We start from the raw sequence: 8,786 nt of genomic DNA on the forward strand, positions 1-8,786 counted from the left end.
TTGTTATAGGGACCTGTGTTTCGGTTTTTCGATCTTTAAAAACTAAACATGTAAACTGCAGAGCTCCGATTTTTCAATTATAGATCGAGTAAAATGGACGATCTGAATTGTTTTTATTTTTATGAATACCTAATATCTGCCATTATCTAGAGGACATCGCCACGACGAGGGGTTGACCCGTCGATGGTGTCGTCTAGTGATTTTTTAATTTCTTCAAATAGTTCATGAAGATTCTAGGTTATATATTTTTGTATAAATAGGTAGTTTGTGTTTTTTTTACTACAAATTTTTTTTAAATTTTAAGTCATGTTTATATTTCGCAGAGGTATTCATTAATTAATTAACAAAATATTAGTTGCTATTCTTCTGAAATGAGTAAGTCGGGGCGAGTTATTTTATGATTGTAAAAAATTCAATAATAAGTATCATCCTTATTAAGCTGATCCGTTTGACCGCGATCGAGAAGCCTTTGGCCAAATGTAACACACTAAGTGCGGGCAGTGCGGCAATTACCTGGATATACAAATTAATAAATTACAAAAATAACACTACCATGACACACAGATTTACATCCAATCTTTAAAACGGCGTTTCCATAGTCAATGTACAACGAATGTATAATATAATATGAAATGTTATACATGGATTATATACCTACCTAGCCAACCTACTTCAAAAAAAATATAATATCCGGGATCAACACAAAATTAATTTTTCTCTTGCTCGGCCGAGATACAGACAAAAAAATATAAACCTACTAGCATACGAAGCAGCCCTGAATTTGGAATAAGAAAATGACTGTTCTGAGGCGAGTGGATGGAATTGGATAAGTGAGCGATGTTAAGTGATGCGATGGGTGGTAACGGCCAGACGACTTAATACGGAAAATCACACATTCGCGATCCGCCATCTATCGGCCAAAACCGGATTGCCGTCGTAACGCTGAGTGCCGAGAACTCGACACACGGACGCCGTGAACGTCCAAGTGTACAATTTAAATATAGATTTGTTTATTCGAAATGAACAGCGTGTCCACGTTTTGTTTAATGTATTCGTGTGTTTAGGTCCATCATCACAGTACTTATATATTGAAATCCGTTGGTATCCATGGATAATTGATTGAATAAAGCATTCCGAGTAAGTCGTGTAATTTAATACAATTTACAGTTAATTCGCGTACGAAAACCTATTTTATAATTCATTGTTCTTAGCCCGTAGGTACTAATAGTCAATACAGGAATGCTAAGAGCCCGAACACAGTTCAAATTTGGCACTCCCGAATTGTAATGCTTATTATTTGTTATTCTGCAGTTAACACTAAATTGTTACTTCTAAATCAATTTAATTTTTTTAATAAATTGTGGTTTTCTACAGTCTAGAATAAAAACGTACAGTTTTGACCGTTTTAAGTACGGTTATTATTATTTTTAATGTAAAAATAATTGATCTATGGTTTCAAAAAATCAAAACTATATTTTATTTAAGATTTATAAAGTATACTACACAAATATGCATACTGGATAATGGGTAAATAGATGAAAAAATAAAATGTATTATTATCATAATCACTCTTTTTGAGAGTCAGCCTCTTTCTTTTATGTTCTAACTCTTTGTCCTTAGATATTTAAAATTTAAATAGGTAGTAAATATGTTTTGCATGTTATTCATTTAGTGCAAATCCCACGTCGCATGCAATTTATGTTTTAAAATTATACACTCTACACAATATTGCAGCTCATAAATCAGCCCGCGCATTACCAGCAATTAAACTGACCTCGTGCTGCATTTTCCCCCTGAAAATGTACGTTATGCATTTATGCGTGAAATGTGCAATAGGCGATGGATAAATATAAAACCAGTGCTTTGAATGCTTAGAGATTTTACACCTTAAAGGCGGATGCAATAAATCATAATAATATGTAAATGTGAAAATAATTGGTATGAAACCTAACCGTATGACAATAATGTGGAATACAGTACTTAATGCACTAATACTTTTATTTATCGGCCATATCAATGACTTAACCTATAACTTAACCTATAATTTATTAAAACACCTATGATCATCTACTAACTAATACATATATTATAAATTATAATATTATGATATGATATAAAACCAATTGAAGCAAAAATAATTTGAAATATGAAAAGTAATAGCTAATATATCTACCTGTCAACTGACCATTTTACCCAATTACCTAATCCTATTCAATTTTTCAAATAATATTAAAACTATACTAATTCTGTTGATGTAAATAGATGTCTAGTACCTAGTTAAATATGAATTAAATAAAATAATATTATAATATTATTTATACAACTAATAAAATATATTACATACATATTATGACGTTTACACATAATGTTAAATAATTCATAATTTCTACGCTTTTTTAACACTTGTTTAACGAACCAATAAAAATAAGATTTTAATCACTAGGTACTTATGTCGCTTTCTTGAATGATTATTCTTTATACAGCCATATAGGTATAAGGTAGCAACTTTTTTTACCACTTTCACTTTCATTTACTACCTTGCAAACACTACAGAAAATGAAATTCACATGTTCAAACAAAAGAGACATATTTTTTTTATTACATATTGTATAACTAATAAAGTGCTTTTAAAATAGTTTCGTGAAAAAGAACATGCATAGAGATAGTCACTATGCGGGTGGATCTTAAGGACGAAAACAGTAATAATCACAATTATGATTAAATGGATAAAAATATATTCATACACAATTTATAAGTCAGCTATATGCCTAACTAACTTAGTAGTACATATTTTATTATTATTCAGTGTTCGTTAATTATGGTCTACAAAATATGTATTGCACATATATATACAGAGACAAACAAGTTAAGTATTCGAATACTGTAATTTTGATTTTATTTAAAATACTTTAATCTTCATACCTTCAAAAATGTAGTACTAACCAATACTAGTTACGTACATCGGACTACTATTTAACTACTTACCTTGGTTAATTTATCAACTTTCCAACAAACAATCACGCATCTGTGCAAATAATAATGTAATATCTTATGATATGTATTACCTAGATTTTTAGGTAAACTCAAAGATAATATTATAATATTCAAGAATGGGACATGTATTACAATGACCGAAAAGTATACTAGTTATCAAAGTTGTAGCATGCAATCAAGGTAGTGCGGTATCCTCGCCACTGATAATATTAAATTATATTCATATTTTGTTTTCTGAAAGTTAAATATTTTAACAATAAGCATAAAAGACGGAGTGGTAAATAAAAAAATGACATAGAATAATGGGATGAAGAGGCATCCCAGGAGGTACTTAATACATTAATATAGAATAATAACTTTCAAACACATTTTAATAACAAATATTATTATAGCTTTTATAATCATAACAAAAAAAAATAATATTGAAATTAATTGAATTTAAAATTTTGGTAAATAGCGTATGATAAAATGTTTAGTGTGATACGTAAATTAACCGTGGAATAAGTCATTAATAAATTATACCATTGGTATTTCGTGATAAGTCCACTGTAGAGGAAATTCTGTAGCGAAAAACGTTGCAAACGTTTGATAACGGAGAAATTCGGACGGTCTGTTTGACTGTTTGCTAAACGAAGCTGTAAACGTTTGCAAACATTGCAAACGCCATGATCCAGCGTTTGGCCAGTTCAGTTCTAGTAACCAGAACCGTGGTCGAATTTGTTTATACTTTTGCCACTATCGCTAATCGCTTTCACGATTCCCTATTCATATTTATAATGACTTATCACGACTTTGTATGTCTTACACCACGGTTACACAACATACAGCAAGAAAGCAAGAGCTCGCGAATTTCTACCTCTCAACGTTTCAAACGTTGGCGTTCTTACTGCAAAACGTTTTCCGCAACAAAATTTCCTCGTAGAGATAGCGGAAAAATTGTTCAATCGCGGTATTGGTTTTTGGAACTTAACAGACAAACGCTGGACGTTTGCAAACTACGTTTACTTCACTGTTAACCAAACAGACAATCCGAATTTCTCCGTTATCAAACGTTTCCAACGTTTACCACTATAGAATTTCCTCAGTATACGGTATACTATAATATATATTAGGTGTAGGAATATCCTATCCATGTGTGTATGGCCTATGGGTAGTTATGTATTATTAAAGAGGCGAGAGAGCCTGTATATAATATATATATATATACATTGGGTACCATTGATTATACATAGTATTATATTATACGTATATTGTTTAGTCAATGGTGTTACCATTATGACGTGTATTATATTATTATGTACAAAGTGCATATCAGATAATGACAATATGATCAAATTGATCAATACTATTTGTATTCATATATACTATTATTTTTTTTAATTGAAACAACATCGCAAAATAATTTGGATACAAAACATATTTGATTTTTATAAAAAATGTTATTTGTTCACACATATACATATAATTCACTCAATAAGCTATCCAGATAAAAATAATAATAATTTTTCACTCTGACAATTCACCAATTTTCACTTTATATGATACACACACACACACACACACACATACACACACACATTATCATATAATCAACTAAAAAAAACCTATTTTAGATTGCCAGAGAGGGACTGAAATGTTCTCTCAATGTCCATCAAGTTGAAAAATAAATTGCTATGTATCATGTTTGGTGTAAAAGTTCTAATCTAGAAAGTAACTGGATCTGCGATAATATAGAGACTGGGCGAGGCGATATAGGAGGCATTTGTACGGTAGTTGAAGTGCCGAGAAAAATTTCGCCACAATTATTGACCTGTAAAAAAACCTCGCCCATCAAATTCCTGCGCCATGGGCAAAGTACTTCGTACTAAACGCAGTGTCGAATACGTTCTCAAAACCGGATGCTGTAGAAGAATAGGAATTGCGTGGGCTTTGGGAGTGTTCCATCACCGCGATACCATAAATGGCATTAAAAAAAAAATAAATAACCAACCCCCACGCACTGTTGGGCGACTCGTTTTTGCCGCAAATTTATTTCGTTTTACTCGACAGCAAGTCTCATATATATATATTAATGACCGGTCTACGGTTTCGGTTAAACGGCCACTTACAACATTAAACTCTAATCCTATTTACTGGTTCACAACTAACTAGTCGCAGGAATAGTTTTGTGAATTTATATACATACTAGGCACTACCCACTGCAAAGTCATTATGTATTTATTTTGTATGCCCGTGTATAATGTATATATATAGTCTAAAATCAAATGATCTGTAATACAATGGAGTACCCAGGTTAGGTTAGAGTGTTATAAGCTTATAACCCCGCGCCTTATCCCCATAAATGTCAGTAAAATTTAAAAACCAATTAATTAATACTTTATGAATAATTTTGAATGAAAATGTATTATAACCAGTGACACAAAAACTGGCACGGCGATGAGATGCGGTTTAAGAACGAAATTATGCACGATGGATGGTAACAAAACATGCTTATGTAACCCACGAAATAAATCATATTTTAAAATATCCTAAAATACATCAGATTCTTAAAAAGTTTTAAGATTTGTTTAACCCTCCCCCTCCCCCCCCCCCCCCCAAAAAAAAAAATAATAATAATAATATGTACATTTAATTCATAATTCGAAACCCCGTGGAAAATATGTTTGTCCAATAATTTCCCCAATTATAAGATGGGTGACTAGTTACTAGATTTAAAAAAATAGTAATTCACTATATTATACAAATCATTTCAATGCCTAAACTAATATATTATATTATTTCATATTAAAATATACTTTATAATATAAATATAAGTATATTATTAAAACCATCAACCATGTACTTGGCCACTTAGGTACACAGTGGTCTTCTTGGGATTTTTTAATTGAGAAAGATAGAAAATTTATTTGAAAATTTTACCACAAGATCGTAGACCCCTAACCCCCATCCCACCACTGTAAAAATATAATAAACATTCCCCCATCAAGAACACTAGTTATAATTTTGTAAAAAAGTTCATGTGCGAATCTATATACTGTATGCTTCAGCAATAAGTACAAGAATTTCATTGACTTAAACTATCATCGGTCTCTATTAATTTCTCATGTAAACCAAACTAATAACTTTTAAGTGCCTACCAACTTATTAAATAGGTAAAGGGTGATTTAACAGGCATGATCTGCAGTCTGCTCTATTTAATAATGCATTCATTCAAATTCTGATTTTCAGAACTATTTAAATAAAAAAGGGTTATTCTCAATCATAGTATGATAAAATAAGTTTGTTATAGCTACATGACGATACTCTTAAAATCTCATACAAAACCAAAGTGGTAATTTATTATTTAAATATTTAACATTTTCAAAAATCCAAGTTTGAATAAATGCATTGTTTAAGGGAGAATGGGGCTGCGCACCTTTGTTGAATCAGCCAATATAATTTATAATTTTAAACCTGTTGGTGTATTAAATATTAGTACTTACCTACATAAATAACATCACTAATGTGGTTTAATTGTCTATATCTATAATATAACAAATGGTTTTTTTGTATTTTAATAAATTGTTATTGATATATTATTAGTTGCACGTAAATATACCTAACAGTCACATTTTCAAATTGTAAACTATTTTATTTTATTTAAAAATAAATTTAAGATGATAAATAAAGTAACCAGTTATATTAACTCGGCCTATACGTATTACCAACGTATCTATTTAATTACATACCCACGAAAATATTAAAAAACCATTGCGTATTTGATAGGAAGGTAAATATAATCTAGTGTACAAAAAACCAAATACAAGATTATTTACGTATTTATTTATTTAATATTTTTAGCTTAAATAATAATCAACAATCATATTATCAGCTTTAAAAGTTAATTTATTTGTTTTTAACATTTTAATATTATTGTGTTACTGGGTTATATTGGGTACTTACGTTTTCCCTACATAGCTATACCGTTGGAGCAGAAATATCAGCAAAGACAATAATATTTTCTAAAATAAAATGAACAATCCAAATAATTTAGATGCACAACATGTTATTTTATGTTAAATTGTTCTAAAAGTTAAAATAAAACTAAAGCAATGGTTAAAATAAAAATATGTCCAAACTTTTCTCATGAACATAAAGTATTATAGGTAACGTATAATATGTTATTATGTGTGACGAGATGGGTAACTATTTTTTAGTTCCTACCATTATTATTTACACTATCGTGTTTCAATAAAACATATCATTTTACACCTTTTAAAGTTTTATTATTCTTTGATATACATACTTAAAATGGCTATTATGGACAATAAAACTAAATGTGGAATTGGCTTAATGTCAAAATGACACACTGAAAGCAAAAATTACATCAATAGAATAAGTCGTTTGCATGAGAATTTTAGTGAAATTGTCGCCCACCAGGCGGTATATAATTCATTGTTTTAAATACTATGTGTAGACCATTACTCTAGTCGTCAGCTGGCAAGTAGCTTAAAATTAAGACACTGACATTTTCACCAATTTAATTGAAAATGTCCTCTGGTTTAAAACGGAAGCTTACCAGAGTTTATTTGTAAACAACTTCATTTCTGTTGAATGCATAAATGTAAAAATTGACTAAACAATATAACAATAATATGCATTTATTGCTATAATAGTTAGGTTACGTGGTTTGGCACTAGCTTCACTCGACTTTCCTACTCGCAGCATGGTGTGGAATCACTATTTATTGTGTTTAATTTGAATGCAGTGATAAACCAACAAATTAAAAACAAGACGCTTATGAACATAGTTATATTTATTATTATTATTATTATTATTATTATTATTATTTAAATATGTCTGGTTACTCAGACAAATAATGAATTGTTAAAACATTTATTGAAATATTCATTACAGTATTATTAATATATTAATACGACCTTCTATTAACCTTCTTGATCTTTGAGATAAGAATTTCATATGTCTGAAAGAAAAATCGATTGCCTTGTTATAATATAGGTACCATAAAATATTTCTTTGTTATTTCTTCATTTTTCGATTGTCTTGCTTACATTAGAGGAAATCTAATTAAACCATCACACAAATCACATCTTTAATGAACCAGTACAATACAACTATAATATCCAATCGATTGATAAAGGCACATACTACTTATGAGTTATGACTTATGGTCTTATGAATCACTTTTTGAAAAAATGATAACAGACGAAAACTAATTAAAAATAATGAAAAACACCACTTACTATTAGCTTTGCTAAAAACCTTAAAATGTTGTTCCTACTCGTACATTCATAGTACCTTACTCCGAGCTCAAATTATATAATTATCAATGCGGTATGCCAATCTTCCAGAATTAATATCATAAAAACAACAACCATGTTAATAATTATCATGATAACTATTGTCTTATAATTCTTTATAGGTAGGTCAAATACTGAACATAATCGTAGGTGTGTAAGATGCATGGTATTGCGATGATTGACCCAGATGCAGTTTTAGTGTGGGCGCTGCAACGACGTGTATGTTGTGCGTTGTATTGGGAATATATATTTTAATCATTTCATTATTCTTTACGCAAGACAATAAAACAAACGTATATTTAATATTTTAATTATCGTATATCAACGACAACACGTTGAGTCTAATAGTAATATCATCGTACAGGTATTTAATAATGAACGTGTCAAAATTTATTCGTTCTTTTCGCAAATTGTAACTTCAAGAAAATATTCTTATAAGCTATAAAAACAATATTATGTAATGTTATATAATTTTTCCCATATTCTCAGTCA

This window comes from Myzus persicae, unplaced genomic scaffold (genome assembly GCF_001856785.1).
Source record: "Myzus persicae strain clone G006 unplaced genomic scaffold, MPER_G0061.0, whole genome shotgun sequence".
NCBI classification, from domain to species: Eukaryota; Metazoa; Arthropoda; class Insecta; order Hemiptera; family Aphididae; genus Myzus; species Myzus persicae.